The sequence below is a fragment of the Hirundo rustica genome, chromosome 2 (assembly GCF_015227805.2).
Source record: "Hirundo rustica isolate bHirRus1 chromosome 2, bHirRus1.pri.v3, whole genome shotgun sequence".
Classification (NCBI taxonomy): domain Eukaryota; kingdom Metazoa; phylum Chordata; class Aves; order Passeriformes; family Hirundinidae; genus Hirundo; species Hirundo rustica.
Window position 1 is genome coordinate 2,369,363 of NC_053451.1, and position 19,539 is coordinate 2,388,901.

At 45.4% G+C, this 19,539-nt stretch overlaps 1 long non-coding RNA gene across 5 annotated transcripts in view; it reads left to right on the forward strand.

Moving 5' to 3' along the window:
• Positions 1-13,121: 13,121 nt before the first annotated feature.
• The window catches only part of LOC120748985 (uncharacterized), a 114,609-nt gene continuing 108,191 nt past the window's right edge, over positions 13,122-19,539 (forward strand). For all 5 annotated transcript variants that reach the window (XR_009207560.1, XR_009207562.1, XR_009207559.1 and 2 more), the window contains exon 1: positions 13,122-13,248. This is a non-coding gene — a long non-coding RNA (uncharacterized LOC120748985). The remainder of the gene's footprint in view (positions 13,249-19,539) is intronic.

The window sequence follows — 19,539 nt, forward strand, 5'->3', positions numbered from 1 at the left end:
TATCCTCCATTTTGCCCTGTTTTCTATCACAACAAATATTTTCAATAACAGTTTCTTATGTCTGTCACTACCACTGAAGCTGCAGTGCTAAATTTGTGCTTTCCAGATCTCTCTCTGGTAAATGATTTGATAAGAAGCAAAATTCTGATTTGTAGCAGAGCATGTGGAACTTTCTGAATGTTAAACAGTGGAAATTATGTCCCTCTGTGCTTTCTTTGGATGGTCCCCATGAAATGAAGGTTTTAAGTGTATTCAGGAATTTGTAAAAGGTGTCTAATAGTCTTCATCTGTTTAGACTTTATAATTTTTTTTTGCAAGGTGATAAAATTCTGTAAAAGGAGAAATACAGGCCTCCAGTGAAGATGCCAACAACCAAAGCATTTTGCTTTTAGCTCACGCAATCTACTTCCGTTTTCAAAGCATTCCGACGACTTCCTGCGGCTTGAGAGTTTCTTTTGTTTTTCAGGGTACGAAGCAGGAATCTGAAGTTAAATGTGGGTGGAACTGGAGGAGTGGTGACAGTGCCGTGACCATCCCTGCTGCCTGCAGGAACTGCAGGGGCTTGCTGCCGCCTCAGCAGGCAGGAGTGGCCTCTGGGTGACATCTGGTGGCAGATCCATCGCTTGCCCGGGGCTGCGGTCCTGAGGAGGCTGTGCAGAACAGGCTGCTTTTTATCCCACTCCCTGCTGGCAACAAAATGCCCTGAAATTGCCGGGTTCCCCCTTGCCTTGATCTAAGGGAAAACTTGAAGGGGATCCCTCAGCAGAATGAAAACTAAGAAACCTCCCACCTTTCCAGGATAAACTTAAAGAAATGACAAAAACTACATTTACTTGGCTTGTTGCCAGCAGTAATTGCCCTTACAGAAACTCTTTAGCGATGTGGGTTAGAACAAAGCAGAGATTTTTGTGGAAGTGATTTTGTTCAGAGAGGCATCTGCTGAAAGGAGAAAAGGATGTGTAATTCCTCTTCTCTGCCCTCTGAGAGCATGAATTGCAAGGGAAATAACATCATGTTGTACATGCTGCTGTAAATCACTCATTTTATAACCAGTAAAAGCCTGAGTGGCTCATGTGGTTGAGGTTTGGGTGCCTTGCCAGCGTTTTCCCACATAAGGCTATTGAAAGGAAATGGTGATTTTTAGTAACTTGACTGTGATTTGAACAAAACAGGCTCATCTTTGACATCTGAGCTTTCTTCCTCCTCAGCTGCTGAAGTCTGTTGTCCCAAATAATGGTCAGGAGCAGCTTCCAGGTAAGGAATGAGTGAATAAACTGGGGATCTTCCACCAGAAAAGGTGGCAGCACCTCCTTTGAACTGTGGGATAGGTTAAGAGTTGCAGGTGCCACATCCACCCCTTGTTGGACACTACCAGGGCTGGTGATTCCATCAGTTCCCTGAGCAGCCTGTTCCAGTGCCTGACCAGCTTTGCTGTGAGGAAATTGTTCAGAATGTCTAATCTAAGCCTCCCCTGGCACAACTTAAAACCACTTCCTCTCTTTCTGTCTTCTTCCCCTGGAAAAGAGCGCGATCCCTGACCTCACTGCACCTTCCTTTAAGGTAGCTGTAGGGAAGGATAATGACCCCCTGAGCTGGGGGCTAAACAATCCCAGATCCCTCAGCTGATCCACGTCCTTCCCAGACCCTTCCACAGCTCTGTTGCCTTCTCTGGACACACTTCAGCCCCCTCAATGTCTTTCTCCTGTTTCAGGAGCCAGTAGAAAATCACTGCAAGTGTCCTCTGAAGCAGCCTGGATAGCTCCAAGTGTGCTGTTTGAATACCATGTTATAATTCCAAAATACCAAACCAAATGTTTTGATTTTTCCTCCTGGCTAATTGCAGAACCTCCCAAGCACAAGGAAAAACGTGTTCTTGGGTTCTGTCTCGACAAGCTTTCACAGCTCTTACTGAGCAGGCTGTTTTAGGTACTCCTGGTTGTCACTGGGTCATTTGGATTGTGTGGTGAGTGTGGCACTGAGGTCTCTGCTGTGTCTGGCTCTTTTGTCCTAGGGTGAGCCCTTTACAGTGCCCTGAGTGCCTCTGCTGCAGGAAACATTTCAGTGCCAGTCAGGAGGCTGCTTTTGAGGAAAGTGCTGTGTTTGCTGCCACACCCACAATCTCTGTGATCTCATTCACAGCACAGAGCGTTCACCCTGGAGTTCCCTTGGGACAAAGTGGAGCAGGGAGATCCTGCAGCCCTGTGGGCAGGGTACCCTGCTCTCTGTGAGGCGCTCGGGCTGCAGGACCACCCTGGAGCTGGCTGGCAGCAAACCCCCAACACATTTAGAGATGCCGTGTTGGCAGCATCTCTGCAACAGCTGTTTCATGCTCCTGTTGCACAGCGCTGTTTGCTAATGTAAACACAGCTTAAGGGTGATGAAAATGGTAATGTGGCCTCCTTAGGACGAAATTAAATGAGTTTTCATCCTAATGCCTTCTTAAAATGTGTGTGTATGTATGTACATACATATTTTTGACAAGTCTTTCACTCACTTTCTAGCATTTCCCTTGCAGGATTTATATTTCAAATGGGGTAATTGTCAGCTCCTCTTTAACAGCAGTAAGCCTAAGACATCATGTCAGTACTTGTTCATCTATTCCTTTTTCTCAGCTCATTAGTGTTATTTATTGCCTGGCTGGATTTTGAGTATTAATGAATTCTCCTCAAGGTTTGAATTTTTTATTGAAATAAATCGATCCGTTTAATATCTCTTCAGTAATTATGTGTTTAGATACATTTGCACGGTGCCCCAGCTCTAACAAGATTAGTGGCAGGAAAATCCCATTCCGCAGATTAGCGTGATGTATTGAGTTGAACTTCAGGATTTTCCTCTGGTGCTTCATTATGAAGGTTTATTACAGAAAAACACTTTGTCTTCAATTACTTGCTGGCTGATGTGCCTCTGAAAGGCTCAGACCAGCAGTCATTTTTGTTCTCTGAAATCAGAAACGTCATCTTACGAGACACAAACTCCTTAGATGCCGCCATTAGAAATCCATCTCACGACACTAAAAGGATCTCGGTACCTTCAGTTTACAGTTCAATTTTCCATTTTGTCACATCTCTGGCATCCTGACAGCGACCCAACCATGAGCTCCCAGCGATGTCTTCTGCATCTTCCAGGGGGTTGCCAGCCCCTTGCAGCTGCCCCTCTCTCTTGAAACGTGTCTGGGCTGCGATGCTGTGGGTTCCCCTGGCTGCCCGCAGACCCATTTCTGCATTAAAACTTGCATTGGCGACAGAAAGTGATAAATCTCTGAGTGCTACCACGGCACAGGTGACTTTGCAGCTACTGTAATAATCATAAAAGTCTCCTTCCAGCTGCCTCCAGCAGCTGCTTTCCCCAGATACAGCAGGCAAGGACTCTGCTGGAGGCAGGAGAACATCACACAGTTTACTTCAAGCTCAGTGAGGGGTTAACAGCAAGGACAAAGGCCTTCAGAGCAACAGAAGGACAAATTTCAGTGAATTTCAGTGCTGGTTGCTCTTCCATGCCATTGACCCAGACTGGGATTGTGTTATGGATCTGGGTTTTGTAGGAGCCCAGGAGGGCTGGTTTGTCACTGCAAGGCAGCTCCTGCTTCAGCCTGGGATGGGAAACATCAGCAGTGTCACTGGTGACAATAAAACCACTGGATCATGAAACGAACACGTTGAAAGCATTCTAATTCAAACACTGTTAAGGGTTTTTGCATCGGGGAGAAAACCACCCACAAGAAATTTTGCACTTGGAGCGCAAACGCTGTGTTTGCCCTAAAGCTTTTACATATGGAACAGAGGGCTTGGATTCCAACCTAAAAAAGTTGGATGCTTCCAGGCTATAGCTGACAAACTTTGGCAGAAGGCTGACACTGCTAAGCATGATGGATAAGATTTTTTTTAAACCCTGCCATGGAAAATATCTGGCTGTGGGCTCCGTGGGGAGGAGCTGGTGTGTGGATGAGCCCTTCCAGTGGCCCTGTGACATGAGGAGACAGCCCTTTGGAAAAGACCACCCACCCTGTCCTCCACAGGACCTGGGAAGAGAGAAAAACAACTGCATATCCTAAAATGCGTTTCTGGGACTTGTGACTCTACATATGGGAAGCTGCTGAGCGAAAGTTTCCTGCCTGTTGCTTGCATGATGTCAGCTGTGATTTCTCATGTCCTGGAAGATGTAAGCGTTCTATAAATGTGTAAGTTTAAGTAGTAACTGTGCCATGTTTCAATTGCGTGGAGGTGGTGCAGTTCCCTGGGACAGTCCCCTGTGTCTAATTCCCTTGGAGTGCCCTAAATCCAGACTTTTCATCAGAAGGCACTTGTTCTGCCTCCCTGTGTGCTTCCCCTGGCCTCCTGCATCCTGGGCAGGGCTGGAGAGAATCAGAGCCTTTGTGCTTCCATATCTGCTCACAGTAACTAGAGCATTGCAAATTAGGGAATGGGCTTAAAATTAGTTTCACTTCTTTTATCTTTTAGTTTTCACCCTTTTCACTTTGAAATTCTGAGCTCCTCACTTCACTTAAAGATTCCTTCTGCTCTCAGTGTCCCCACAAGGTAGTAACACAGTCCATATTGGAAAATCCCTAACATTTTCAGTGTGCAAAAGGAAAATGGTGCTGCTGGAGGGTCATTCCCCTTTTCCCAGTCCCAGTGATTGTTTAAACAAAGAAGTTTAATAAAAACACCTTCAATGTCTATTTTTAACCTGGGAAATCCTGGCTCTACTGTCTGTAGATGTGCTTTTTGTAGTATTCTACATTTTAAACAGAAGTAAAATTAAACCAGAAAAGTATGGCTACAGATCCCAGGTCAAAAGCGAAGGGCTGCTGGACTGGATTTCTATTTGTAACTACTTTTTTTGTGATGTACTTTGATCTCTGCAGGTAAAAGTTATCTGATGAATTGTGTGCTCCTGAATGGTATTCAGGATGTTTTAATTTCTAATTCTTGCATTCTCTGAACGTGCATGTGGCCTGTGTGCTTTTCTATGCCTTTTCTGTCTTCCTGTCTCTGTCTCTTTCTTCCTCTTATAATTCCCGCTTCTTGGAGCATTTTGAGTAACTTAACATCAAATGGGCTTAAAGTTTGCTAAATTGAATGGGCCAGGTTAGTGCTCTGAGAAGTGTTTTACATAGACTGGATGTTGTGGTAAACCCTTTGCCAAACTTCCTGTTTTTTCTAAAGTACCAGTAAAGCTGTTTGGAGCTCTTGAGAGAATATCTTGTCACTATTTTCTCAACTGCTGAGTGCACACTAGGAAATATCCTCAAGGAACAATGCCAGGCTGAATATTGCAAGCTTATTAGGGTCCTTTTTTCCTTCTTTCCTTCTTTTTTTTTTTTTTTTTTTTTTTTTTTTTTTTTTTTTTTTCCTTCTCCTTTTCCCCCCATTTTAGGTCCTGTTGTGTATCCCAAAACCTGAGGTGAGTAGAAGGGGAAGGAAGTTGTCTCTTGGAGCAATGCTGGGGATTGCTACCTTGCTTGTGGCAGATGTTGCACCTGTATGCATTTGTTCTCCTATTTAATGTACAGAGAGAAGTGTCCCCTTTCCTTCTCAGCTGCAATAACATTTCACATTGATCAGGTCACTTTCTTTTTCTGCTTTTGTGCCATCCCCAAAGAGTTATTCACAAAACTTTGTCTGGGAGCTGGTGATTCATCTCTGACAGCACCATTTGCTCTGTGTTTCCTTGAAGGAAAGGTTTGTGATGACACAAGAAGCCCTTCTCCTCTTCCTGAGCAGAAGGGATTTTTTTTCTGTTTGCACCCAGGACAGGTTGCTTGTTCAGTGTGTTGGTCACTCTGAATGTCCTGAAGGAAACAGAGTGGCAGAATAATTGTGAGAGGACAGTGATGCACCTGAGGGTGAGGGGATGTCCCCTCTGCTCTGAGCCTTGGGGAAATGCAGGGGCCAGGGAGTTTGGTCTGCTGGTGACAGACAGACACATGAGGAGAACATGCAGTCATATAAAGTCTTCAGCAAGCACTTGGGACCTTGATTTTGATTTTGAGAAATCAGGGAAAATAATATTTTCCAACTCTTCCTTCCCTGTGGCTTTTTTCATACTTTTGAATTGACACGTGAACCAAGGTTTGGAGTCCATAACCTGTGGGAGGAGCGTGGTAGGATTCTTTTTTCTTCTTCATTTTTTTTCTTTTTTTTTTTTCACTTTTTTTTTCAGCTTTGTTTTGTGTCAGGACATTGTACAGTCTGCAGAAACACAGCTCAGACCTGGCAAAGTCGTGTTGATGCCTTTGGCTGCTGGTGTTAGCTCCAGCTGAAGGATGGGAAGGGGATGAACTGTTTGCTGAGGAAACAGATTTTTCAGGCTAAGTCCTGTAGGAAGAGCTGTGAGCTAGGAACTCTGAGCTAAAATGTTTTATTCTATTTTTATTGGCAAAGTCCAACCAGAGAGAGGTGATAGCTTCCAGCAGTGTTGATGTGTAGGAGCAGAGGAGTAGTCAGTGGTGTTCTCCTCCACCTCCAAGGAAAAATGGGATCAGAGGGACCACACTGGCCTGTTCTGCTCCAACCTCTGCTCATGGGTGTGTAGATGAAAATAAAGCTTTTAATTTGTTGTTGAACTGTAGATACAAACTTGCAACACTGTTCTGTTAAGATGATAAGTGCGTGGCTTTTGTTGTGAGGAAAGCTTTTATAAAAGCCTCACGTCTGAGAAATGTCACTTGGAAAATCAAACTGCAATCCAATGCAGGCAACTATAATGCAGCTATAACTCATTATGAAAAATACAAAATAAATCAGTGGGATCATCAGCTGATACTAAACCACGTCTCAGAACTGGGCAGGTTTTTGTGTTGTATTTGCCTGGTACTACAGATGGCTGAATGCCGGTGTGATCAAAGACCTTGCTCAAAATTGACACTGCAAACTGCTGTACAGCACAGACCCTCCTCAAGTCCGCTTCTTTTGTCAGGAGGTGGTGATGATGACAAAGGACTAAAAAAAAAATAAAAATAAATTAGTCATTTACTAGGCTTCTTTCTGCTCCTTGATGTTATTTTCAATGACATCAGGGGCACTGAATGTGGCTCTTGGGGACGCAGTAATGGCAATACAGAAGCAAAAGCAGCTGCACAGGGAGTTGGTGCTGAGGAATGGAGGCAATTAGGAAAAGGTGGTGCTAGAGCCAGGCTGAGTCAGATGTGAAAAAATGGCACCCTCACATCACCCTGAAATGTGATGGTAACGGTGATCACAGGCAGAAGAGGTGGTTTTCTCAAACTGGGCAGCTTCCAAAAGATGGGAAAACATTCAGAGGTAGAAATCAGAATTCCAGCCAGCATTCAGCTACATAGCTGTTCAGAGCCGAACTTCAGAACAGCTGCACTTATAATGCCGTTTTGCAGATCTAACACTTGCAAGATGTGGAAAATAAAATTCAGGATGAATTTTAAGAACGCAACAGGAATAACCGGCGTGGCAGATGTAGATTTAGGGTATTCTGCGCTTTCTGAAGGATTTGTTTTTAATGTGAAGCATGTACCTTCACACTCTCTAACATGTGCTCTGATTCCCTGACAGATTCGTTCTGCACAGTCCCGCTGGAATATTGGCACTCACACCATCTATAAACAGACAGTCAGGGTTTGTGTCTGTCAGGACCGGACTTCATTTTATTTACTGCGTGGTCTTTGGGGCTGGGAAGAAAGGGAATTAATCAAAAGAAGCACGCAATTCTCCCTTCCTCCTTCCCTTTATTTATTTATTTTTGGAACTTGAAAGCTCTCAGAACTCCTCATTATTCCCAGGGTTCATTTTTTATTCTTTTTTCCCAGTAGGAAAGCGGCTGATCTCAGCAGGTGAGGGGCAGGGCGATGAGCTGTTGGAGACAAAAGGCATTTCCAGAGATCATCGCAGAGATAAGGGCTCCTCTGGTGATTCCCGGGGCTGATGGGGTGAAGTGAAGGGGACACGGGGTGCAGAGGAACTGGGGGAGGAGGGTGGAGGTAGAGGGCGGAGAGCAGGAATAGGCGCAGGGCACGGCCTTCCAGGGGTCACGGTGGGGAAATTTGCCTTTTTCCATGGAATGTGATGTCTCTGAGTGCTGTGTATTTGTGGGATTGCCTCCCTTCTGGGAGATTTAATGCCGGTGGAAACCCCCGTGTGGGCGATGTACTAGCGGGGTTTCCATGTGGGAGACCCTGTGCGCTCCAGCCTGTCAGGAAGGAAAAACCCTACAAGCAGGAGGCCCTTAGTCTTGAGTGGTAGTGTTGGAAATGATACCGAGATGAAAATAGTTTTTTATATAACTTTGGTCAGGGGTTTTGTTCGCCTTTGCCCCGGGGGAAGGGAATTTTAAGTGTTTTTTTCAAATTACTGTTTCAGCACTCAAGGACTGGGAGTAGCACAGAAAATACACAAAGGATGAGAACCATCAATGACCATCAGCTCCGAACAACAGCCCCGGTCCGGCAAAATCTGATAAGAGAAGTAAGGAATGAGAACCTAATTAACATCCGAGGCAAAGAGATCGATAACCAATAGGAAGACAGACACTAAGAACTGTCTAATTTGGGGCCAATGAACATTGAACCAATGAATTTCTGTGAGTTTTGACTGTATAAGAATGCGAAAAATCTAGTAAAATGGATGTGTGATGGGATGATTTCCTCCGCACCGCCCAGGCCCGGTGTGGCTGAAATGATTTCTGTTGCTGTCCTGAGCAAAATCCTGGCCAGCATCAAGTAATGCCTTGATTCTCTAAAACTAAAAATGTTGAGTTTTTGGGTTTTTTTTTCCCGCAGTTACGGAGACAGTAGGGAGACAGCTCAACATTACACATATTACAGACAAGTGAGGAACTCCTTGAGGGCCAGTGCACTGCCACCCAGAGTTCATGACACCAGCACAGAACAATGACAGACATTCACTTGGAGGACAGGAGAAGTAACAGCCCGCAGAACGCTCCTGACAATCATTTCTTTTACACTCAGGAATCTCTAAAGGAGAGTCTTCTGGTTCAATTGAAGTGAAACGAGCAGAACTGCACAGCCTCAGTGGCAGCGCTAAAGCTGGGATAAGAAGCTCCAGTGGGAATGAGAAAGAGAAGGGTGGCTCGGAGAGAGAAGGGAGCGCTCCCCTCGGCTCAGGGTGATGCTTACCCGGGATTTGGTGACCCGAGCCGTAAAACCTGAGGCACAGACGCGGTCAGAGCCGGGAGCCCCCGGGAGGGCTCGGCAGGAGCGGGCAGAGCCCCAGCCCCGCTCCCTCCGCAGTGCGCGCAGCGGCCGCGTTGCGGAGCTCTTGCCCCGCGGTGGCGGCGCGGCCGCCGCGCATCCACGGGAAAAAGACGGGAAAAAGGCAGGAAAGAGAGCCCGCCCGTTTCCACGGCGAGAGGGGACGAGCTCCACAGGCAAGCGCCGCGGGATCAGTCGTGGATACCGCGGTCCGCTCCGCCCGCACGGGAGGGATCCCGGCGCAGCGTCCCGTGCGCGCATCCTCCGTGCGGGTGCCAGCCGCCGGCCCGGCCGGGTGGCACCTGGCGCTGTGTCCCTGTCCCCGTGGCTCGGAAGCTCCGCCGGGCCGGCTCAGCACCGCGGAGCCTGCGGGAGCCGGGGAGGGCACTGCCCTCCTCTCCCGCCTCGCTTCACGCAAAGCAGGAAGCCACCGCGGTCCTGCGAGGAGCGGGGGGCTACGACAGCCAGGTTTACTGACTAAAACCCCACAGTTCTGGTCTAGAGTCTGGGCTAAACTCCTGGCTGGGATTTCCCTGGGGTACAGCCGTCGTTCCTTGAGGAACAGGTATCGGGCACACTGAGTCGGGCGGCAGGAGAGCTGATGGTGACGCTGTGATGATGAAAGCCAAGAGTTTTGATGCTGAGGTGACTGGGAAGGGCTTGGGATCGCCGCTGAAGTTGCAGTGTGAAGGCATTCAGACATTCCCTACACCTATGCCTGCTTCCCCTCCTGAGGGACACTGTGGGCAGGACCAAATCCAGCTCACGGCTCGAGTTGAAAGAGCAGCAGTACCGACATCGCTGCTTCGTTCTCGCTGAAACCCTGGCTCTACAGAGCTTCATTCTTCTGCAGCGCTCGCTCCGTGCAGGGGTGTTTGCAGCTCAACGAGACTCGCTCAGGTCTGCAATAACTTGTGATGCAGGCAGGGCACCCTCATCTCGATGTGAAAAATTCAAACAAGACCTAAACCGCCCAGCTTCACCCCCTGGCAGTTCATTTCAGGGGGTAGCTGTTAAAAATGCGTGCTCTGCTTCTCATTTGCAGTGACCTGGATTTAGCTGTCAGCCCCTGCCTGGGGTTATTCCTCTCCCTGCTGGGCCCAGTCCCCCTTCCTAGAGTGACAGAACCGAGGGTTGTTTGCATTAGGGATGTGTCGCTGGCCAAAACCTCGGGCTCAAGTTTGTTTCCTTTGTGAAGAAACAACGTCTGTGCTGCTGGCGATCCCCGTCCCACTGAAAAACCCTCTTCCTACTCCTGCTGTGACGACGACAGGCTCCAACCTGGGACAGATCCATGGGAACAGTGGTTTGGAGGGCAGTGGCTCAATACTTTCACACTGGAAAAGCGGCATTCGCTGGAGGGAGTGAGGAGCTTTTACCTTGGCTCCGGCCCACAGGCTTTCTTCAAAATATCCCTTTCACATGGAAATTCCTGCCGAGTGAAGATTGCCGGTTCTGGCTGGCATGTCAGCCACGGAAAGAGACACAAAGGTTCCGTATCAGTGGAAATACGTGACACAAAGGAAGGGGAAGGGGATCGTTCTGTGCTGGATACTGTAATCGGCCAGCAGCGTGCAGGGAGCCTTTGCGGCAGGCCTGGGAGAAAGGGGGAGTGGGTATAGGAAAAGAGAGCTAGATTTATTAACATTAATTCCAAATAATCAGTTTTCTGCTGAAGGCAGCACCACCGGTCTCAAATTTCCCTGCCTCGGAGTCACTTCTTGAGTCCCTTGCCTGCTCCACGGCCAAGAAAGCACACCTGCATTAACTCTGCTGCACGTAATTTATTGAGCCACTTTTACCACAATGCTTTTTTTTTTGTTGTTGTTCCCCATCATCTAGCTTTACTAGAGTAAAGCTCCTAGCGTGGCCATCCTACAGATTGGTTTTTAATCAGCATTGCACTGTGCAAGCAAGGCAGGTGCTGCTCTGTGGTACAGCAGTCCCTGGCTTGCACTGTGACTGTCTTTGAGGTTGGCCTGTGGCAAATTCCCAGATTTTTCTAGGAAATCAAATCATATTTTTGTGAAAAAAAGTTAAAGACAGAAAGACACCACTTGGTCTCACCTTTCTTACTCCAAACCAGACAATCAGGCACTGAGTACCGTAAGCGTATTGCAAATTCCCACCTGAGGTGTCTGGTGTCTGCAGCATCTCACAGGAACCTTGAGGTTTCCTTGGAAAAGGCAAGTTATGTCTCAAGGGAGGAAATCCAGTCCGTGGTGGACTCTCACAGAGCACCTGAGATTGCAGAACTATTGCAGCATGAGCAAGGGTGAAACTAAGAGTGATCCACCCTTTCTGAACCTGCTCAGAGATTCCACGGATCTGGTATCACCAGCTGAACTTCTTTTTCTCTATGGATCTCTGTATTTTGTTGTACAGCCATTTCCATCAGGTTATCAGGCTGGAGCTGTTGCAGCACAGTTTCCTCATCACCTTGCTTGAAAGGCCTTTTGAGAACTTCTGTTTTCTTAGAAACTTTCAAATGGTTGCTTTAAAATTTATTCATCAATTAGTGAAGGTGATAAAGAAGTGCAAGGTGCTGCACCTGAGCTTTGGAAATTGGGAAATTGCAGACATGGGGAACTCAGAGCCCCTCGCAGTGCCTAAAGAGGGCTTATATAAAACAGGGAGATTGACTTTTGCACGGGCAGACAGTGATAGGACAAGGGGAAATGGTTTTAAACTAAGATAGGAGATATTTAGGGGGGATATTGGGAAGAAATTGCTCCCTGTGAGGGTGGGGAGGCCCTGGCACAGGGCGCCCAGAGCAGCTGTGGCTGCCCCTGGATCCCTGGCAGTGTCCAAGGCCAGGCTGGACACTGGGGCTTGGAGCAGCCTGGGATAGTGGAAGGTGTTCCTGCCCATGGCAGGAGGTGGCACTGGATGAGCTTAAGGTTCACCCAAGCCTTATGGTATTCCATGAAATTATTACAATGTGATTTTGTGCACACATGGACTTCAAATTAAATTCTTTATTCTCTCCTTGAAATTTCTGTTGTAGTTTCATTTTTTTCTAAGTCATCCTGACCAAAAAGAAGAAGACTTATTTTGAAACTTTGGTATTAATTCTATAATTTTCCTTTCTTCTTTCTAGAATACCAAGTGTATTTTATTCACATCTCACTTCAGTTCTGTGGATATCTGGAAATTTATGGGGAATGAAACCAGAGCTATTGAATTTCAGTGCATTTTAAATATCTGTCAGCATCAGCTTCTGCTCTTTCCTACAGGCTTACATGCTGCTGTGTCTCCACGGGCAGCTTGCAACAAGAGAACTCACCACACCTGAAACCTTTTTGATAAGGAAAGACAAATGTTATTGGGCTTGGTTCTCTTCCTCTTTACTGCTTATCCTCTGCTTTTTGGAGCTCTCTGCTATCCTCATTTTTAGGCAAACATGCCTTACCCTATTTCTGTCACTCACACTTCCTTCCCTCTGTGCTGCTCACCTCCTTGTGAAGCCTTAAACATCTCTTTTGCTGCATCTCACTGTTCATTAGGATATTTAGGCATCTTCCAGCTCCTCCATCTGGGGTTTTTAATTGGAACAAGGATGCCTGAGGGTGAAAAGAGGAAAAGAGAAGATGAGGGAGTGAGTAAGGTGTGGGTAGGGCAGAATACAGATTTTTTTTCACAGCTGGGAGAGGAAGGAGTTTCCCTGCAAGCAAGCAAGAGAAGGGGAAAGAGAGAGGAGAGAGCCAGGTAAGAGACAGTGAAGGGAGTTTAAGAAACTCTGATTAGTTAATATTTTTAAAGTGCTGCTGAGGTGGCAAAGTCATCTGTATATGCTAATCTACAAATCGGTGTTTTGTGGAGTGTCCTGGTTCCTAAATCATGGGTGATTAATCACAGCTGACTTGTCAATAGCAAGGGCTGGTGGGAGTGTAATATAAAAAGCAGGCAGCAAGGCAGGTTTGCTTTTCCCTCTTTTCTGGAGTAGAATTGGATTTTTCTTTGAGGAACTTTTAGAAGATTCCCAGTTTGAGTGGAGTGAGCTCTTCCCCCAGCAGAAGGATCCCCCTGGTTGACCCTGGCGTGTCCCCTGGCCTGGTGAAGAGAAGGTTGGTGAAAGTTCCTCTCTCATTTCTGTAACATTTTATAGCAATGTCAGGTGGAATAACAAAGGAAAAAAAACATTGCAAGAACCCTCAAACAACCCTGTCTCATGGCACAGGTCTTGCTTCAGATGGTTTCAACATCTCATCCCATGTGGTTTGTGTGAATTGAATATGGAGCCTGGGGGAAAGCTGCAGGTGATGAGAAGATTTTTGTGTGGCCCAATGGCTCCCCACGGTCTTTGTGAGCTGGTCTTTCATGTATCCAGCTGGGTCTGACCTGATAATAGCAGTGATGGCGAGGGAGAGAGAGATTATTGCTAGAAGGAGCCTGTTTGGTCATTTTTAGAGCTAGAGTTTGTGTTTGGTGGGGTACTGGTGCAGAAATTAAAAGTTGGACGGAGGGATGGAGTTACTCCTTGCCCTTCATGGTCATGGTGAAGGTTCTCTCAGAAGAGACCTGACGATCAACAGCTTTTGTTATCCCTGTGTCTGTGGGAGGCTCGTGGGCCTGAGCTAAGGTCTATAATTCTGAAATTATTTAGTGTTGAGTGGTGAGTGTGAGGCATTTTTTCTGGTTATCTGCCTTTTTTTGGAAACGAATATAGCCTCTGTTTGTATTACTGCTTTAACACAGGTGGTGACCCTTCTGGAAAGCCTCAGTGCCTCCTTTCTGGTACCTGATAAGTGTCTTCAGAAAGTCCTGGTGCTCTCTTCTCTCCCCTGCTCCCGTACCTTGGTTTATCTACTCTCTGTGTAACTGTCATTACAAGTGGTATTGCTCAAGAGCAAATCAATCTCCGTTTTAAACACAGGCAGGACAGAGAATCACTTCTTGTATTAAAAGGGAAATCAGAGTTGAAACTTGCATGCTAACAGGGCAGTTAGGAACCATGCTGACCTTTACCTGCTGCTTTAATGTTTAAAGCACAGGGATGATGTGCAACTTCATCAGCATTTCAGTGGCAACGAGGGGAGGAAAAAACCCCAGCCTTTGCTCCTGTTTGTGACTTTGTGTTCAGGCTTTCTTCGTGCCTGTGATGCCTGGAGCACTGCTTCCTTGTCTGATTCCAAGGAGCTGTGAAAGGAAAGGTGTGTGTTTGGGACGTCCTGGAAATTGAGGTTCTCCCCCTGCCCCTGAAGAGAACTTGGTTCTTGTGGGGAGGAAATCCTAAATATATCAAAGCAATGAACTGTGGATAACAGTTTTCAGATGGGATGTGGCAGAGCTGATTCTCTTTTGGGGTGAGTAAATGTGAAGGATTAATGTGACTTTCAGGGAGTGGAGAGAGAGAATAAATATTCCTCTTTGGAAATAACAGATTCAGGACTCTTGAGTGATGACCAGAGCAAGGATATTGGGAGCCTCCTAAGCCTCCTTGCTAGGGAACAGCCCTCAGGTTTCTGTGTCCACTGGCAAAGAAGAGCATGTGAGGAGTTCCAAAAGTAAGTCTGAGATATCCTGTTGTGGCAGAAATGCCTTCCCCTGCTGCACCTCCTGCTTGGCAAATAGAGAGCATCCACAGAGAAGCACTCACAGGTGTCCTGCTGATCTGCTCAGCTGGGCACTGCAGAGGGGAGCCCTCAGCTGTGAGCCTGGCAAATGAACATCAGCTGAGTGATCTTCATTTTGTTTGGCTCTGAGATAAAACTGGGAAGTGTCCAGTCTGTTCCTCTGTGGTGCAGTGGAAATGCTCGTGGATGATTTTGTCTCCTTGAAGTGCTGATGCTGTAAAATGCAACATAAAATGCTCATCTGTTATAGGGTGGTTCAAGGCTTTGTGGGTTTAGCAGTAGTGTTTTGCGCTTTATTTTTCCCAGGAACAAAAATAATAATAAAAGAGCTCTGTTCTAGCTACTATTGATGGGAAAGTCACTGGGTTAGCTCTTGTTTCTGTGGCTGATAGCCAAGCCTGAGAGGGTAATTTTCAATTACCATGCCCTCTCCTATTGTGTTTGAAAGCTGCTATTTCCTTTTCCCTCCATACCAGAGACAAATATAGGGCAAGGACAAAACCAAGGATGCTGGGCAGGTGGGAAACAGGGAGAATTTGGGCACTGATGCCCAAACACGAACATTAAGGTGAGCTGGGGTGCAGGAGCTTAACCTAAGCAATCTATCAGAGAAACCTTTGGGATGGGCTGGCTGCTGGAAAAATGAGTGGCTGCAGGTACTGTGTAGCGGCACCTCCGGCGTCCCACAGGTTGCCTGCCCTACATTCTCTGACCTATATAGTAAGAGCTTGTCCTGGGGTGACTTTACGGTGCTTGTATCCCCAAGAGTCTGTTCTGTTTGTGCTGTATGTTGAGTTCTGTGCCTTTAGCGCTGGTTCTAAGAGCAAGGAGAAGTGCGGAGTTTGTTTTGAGGAAACCGCCTGGCTCCCACACATTCTTCTCCGGACGGGGTGTTCGGCGGAGGCTTGGAGAGACGGCAGGACAGAGAGCTTTTTGCTTTTAGTTAGTTTCAGCTAGCTAGGGCAGAGAAGTTCCCCGGACTGTTTTTTTTTTTTTTTTTTTTTTTTTTTTTTTTTTTTTTTTTCTTGGGTGTGTTTAAACCGGCTCTGGACTGAAGAAAACCCCAGGGGAGCACTGAGGACTTTCACCCGCGGCCCACTGGGGCCTGCACCTCGGCATTTTCCAGCGGCGCCGGAGGGACTGGGACTGAGAGAGAGCCGAGCTCCACCCACGGCAAGGACTTTCTCAATTTGCCGTCTCGCTTCAGAACGAGAGGTTTTATTCTTTCGTATTATTCATTCTTTATACTTGTATGCACTTTGTTTGTGATGTAAAAGAGGTTTTTTTTCCACTTTTCTCCGAGGAAGTTCTTCCCCAGACCGGTTGGGGTGAGGGGCCGTCTTGGGTTTGTTCCCCAGAGGGATCCCGTTCAGGGGTTTTCTCCCAAATTTGCCCTAAATCAGGACAGAGCTGAACAAGGTTTTACACAGAACACACTTTTCCCTCTCGTGTGGGAAAACAGATTCTTCACCAAGTTCTGTTTGTCTAGAAAACTTGAATTGTTTGTGTTCCGTTTGTTGCCAGTCGCTTCCGTGGTTTCCTGGAGCTGAAATCTCCCTGGCTCCTGACCTTCAGCAGACCCTTTAGCACTTTTCCTAGCAGGGACTTAACTGAGATATTTTCATATCGTGTGTTTACAAACACGTGCTGAAAAATGTGCGGCTTATTCTCACTGACCATCCCCCTGTCCTTTCTCCCACTCTTTTGTGTGGAAGCAAAATACTGCTAAAATAGCAAAATCTGTAGGATTTGACTTGGAAGGTGGCTTTGGATGCTGTGCTTGGGAATAACACCTTTAGACTTGTGTTTTTTCCTACCATCTTCTAGGAAGTTGTTCTTAACTCAAAATATATATTTATTAATAGAAATATCCACCCTGATTAATTTCTAAAATGGAAATAAATGTCACCAGAGTTTCTCCACATCGAAGTATTTTTAACTGTTGCTTTACATAATCATGCTGTTTGGGGGAAAATACTATTTTAATTTAATATGGATTTGAGGGGTGGGTTTTTTTTTTTTTGGTTTTTTTTTTTCTTTTTGGGAGGGCTGTTTTACAGGAATGCTTCAGGATTTTTTTTTTTTCTTTTAAACTTTTTAATGTATAGTTACATAAAAATGAAGGGAGGAATATATTAAAGCAGAAGAGTCAAATATATAGACTGCTTGAAGGTTTCCCCACTGTCTTAATTGAGACCAGGATTTAATCTCAAGTAAGTGTTGTGGTTTTTGTCCTATTCTCACAGATTCTTCTGAATGTTTAAAACCAGTTATTGAATCTTCTCTTGGATCTGTATAGTCTTCCTTTCTTCTTGTCATATATCACTGAGGGAGAAAGGGAGTAGAATTATTTTGGAGCAGAAGTTTAGGACTTTAAAAAAAAATTGCATGGACACCAGTCATCTGCTTCTTTTTTTTTTTCTCTCTGATATTTCACAGGGAATTATCCCTGGAATGTGTTTTTCTGTGAAAAAATTGATTCAAACCTAAGTTAAACTTCTTTTGTAGCATCTGTAAGGGATCCAAGGAGCAGCCAGCAATCTTGGTCAGCCCAGACCTGCAGTTTCGCTTATTTCAGGTTATTTGCATGGTCTGCCTTACAACTCATTCTATTTCAATTACACAGGACAGCAAAAAATTAATATCTTTCAGCACAATCAGGCTGGTGCAGAATAAATAAAATAATACCAGCAATTGCTACCTGTTAAACTTGGATTACTTGGATGAATTTTTTTTCGGCTAATTTTTTTTTTTCCCCCCAGTGAATTCCATGTGCTTATTCTGGATTCAGCATTAGCAAGGTCTGAAGTTGGCCTCATCTTGGGTTTAAAAGGATGTTGCAGCCTCAGACCTCTTTCAAAAATTTGTTGCAGGATTAGGGCTGTTTGATTTTGCAGTAGGAACTCTGTGGTTTTTTTATTTGATATACATAGATGGATTTCTGGGACCCACAAACCAAGCTGAGAGAAAAATGCCCAGGCAAACTTCAGGAACTTGGAACATATTTTAACAGCTCCTGGATATGAATGTTCAGCAGCTCATCAGTAATTTTGCAGGACTTAGGACCCATAATTGCTTTAACTCTTTGCTTCTCTATTTAATTATTTCCTATACCAGTCCTGGTGTGCCATCTTGTATGTTTGGCTATTTTTAAATTCTGGCTGTATTACACAGTTCCTGTGTAATTTGCAGTCTGTCATAATCTACAGACACAATCAGTGTGGTAGGGCACAAAAGGAAATGCTGCCTCATCTTCACTTCCACAATGATAAAGCTTTTTGACCTTCCTAGTATTTAACTTCTGTCTTTTCTCTCGGATTTCTTTAGTGTGAAAGCTAATTTTTTTTCTGGGAGAGAATAAGGAGGGTGGGGAATCTTGGAATTAAGACCAACCCCCCATCTAAACCCGTGTACCAAATGCTAAAACAAAAATGAATTCATTGCTTTAAGATAAAATTGGTCTTTGACTGAAAACATGTTTATCATACAGTGCTCAAGTCACAGAGCATCATTTATTGATGGGAAGTGATGAAAGACAAGGTTAGTCAGTGCAGACTTGATCATGAAATTGCAATTTTATTAATGGATGCAGAACCTTATTATTGTTGTCCAGAATATGAAAAAGAGGCAGGGTATCTGTGGCTGTGAGTGATGCATAGTTCACTAAGCTCTCATATAATTTGCTTAATTTCAGTAGGATTTGTACAGTAAAATTCAGTGTTTACAGGTATGTGAGCCTGTACTATTAGCTTTCTGCTTGGAGAACAAGAATAGATTTATTGGCAGTTCCTCTTTGGGAAAGGAATAAAAGCTGTACCAGCAATTGCATAAAAATGCCAGCAACTTGAAGCAACATAGGCATTTTGTGACTTTTGAGCTACAAAACAGCATCATCTCTAAAGCCTTAAGTCCCAAAGCATAATATTAAAAAAGGGGATTTGCCTAATGAAAATTAAAAAAACCAAAACAGAACAAAAATCTTGCTCTGCCACAGATTGGACCAGAAGCAAATGCTGAAGAGGGAGCTCATCATTATTATTCTCTCTTCTAAAAGAAGAGAAAATTGAAGGACAGCAGCCTTGATCTTATTGAGAAGATTGAAACGAAAGACAAGGTTGCTTGTTCTCTCTTCAGAAGGGTCTGAAAGCTAAATTGCAAAATCAATTTACTGTGGTTACTGTAACAATTAAACTGACGTGATGAAAAGATGGAGGAGGAGGATGGATCAGAGAATCCACCCCCACAAAATATCTGTGTGTGCAGGTGGCAAGTGTTGGAGCTGCCAAGGGTAGAGCTGCCATGACTGCCTTTCCTCTAATGTGACAGGCGGCCATCTCCTCCCCTTTTCCATCTCCTCGCAACATCTGTGCTGCTTTCCCTGCTTAGATTTCCCTCCTGTGGTAATTTTTGGGGGTTTTAACCCCCTTATTCTGATTTTTGAGTGTCACTCACATAGGCAGCCATCTCCTCTGATGGTCCGCACTGGTTTATCTGCTCAGCTTCCCCTCTCCTGGCAATCTTTGGGGTTTTAACTCCCAAACAGGTGTCTGTCTCCTCCCATTTTCCATCTCCCCCTGAGGTCCATGCTGCTTTCCTTGCTCAGATATCCCTCTTGTGGTAATTTGTGGGGGTTTTCAACCCTAGTTCTGTTTTTTTGGAAGTCCCACAAAATAGAAAGCCGTCTCCTCCCCAGGTCTGTTTTTCCTGCTTGTGGGAGTTTTTGGCTGATTCCTTAAGTTTTAGCTTTCATGTTTTTAAGATTTTGTGCTGCTTGGGGATGTA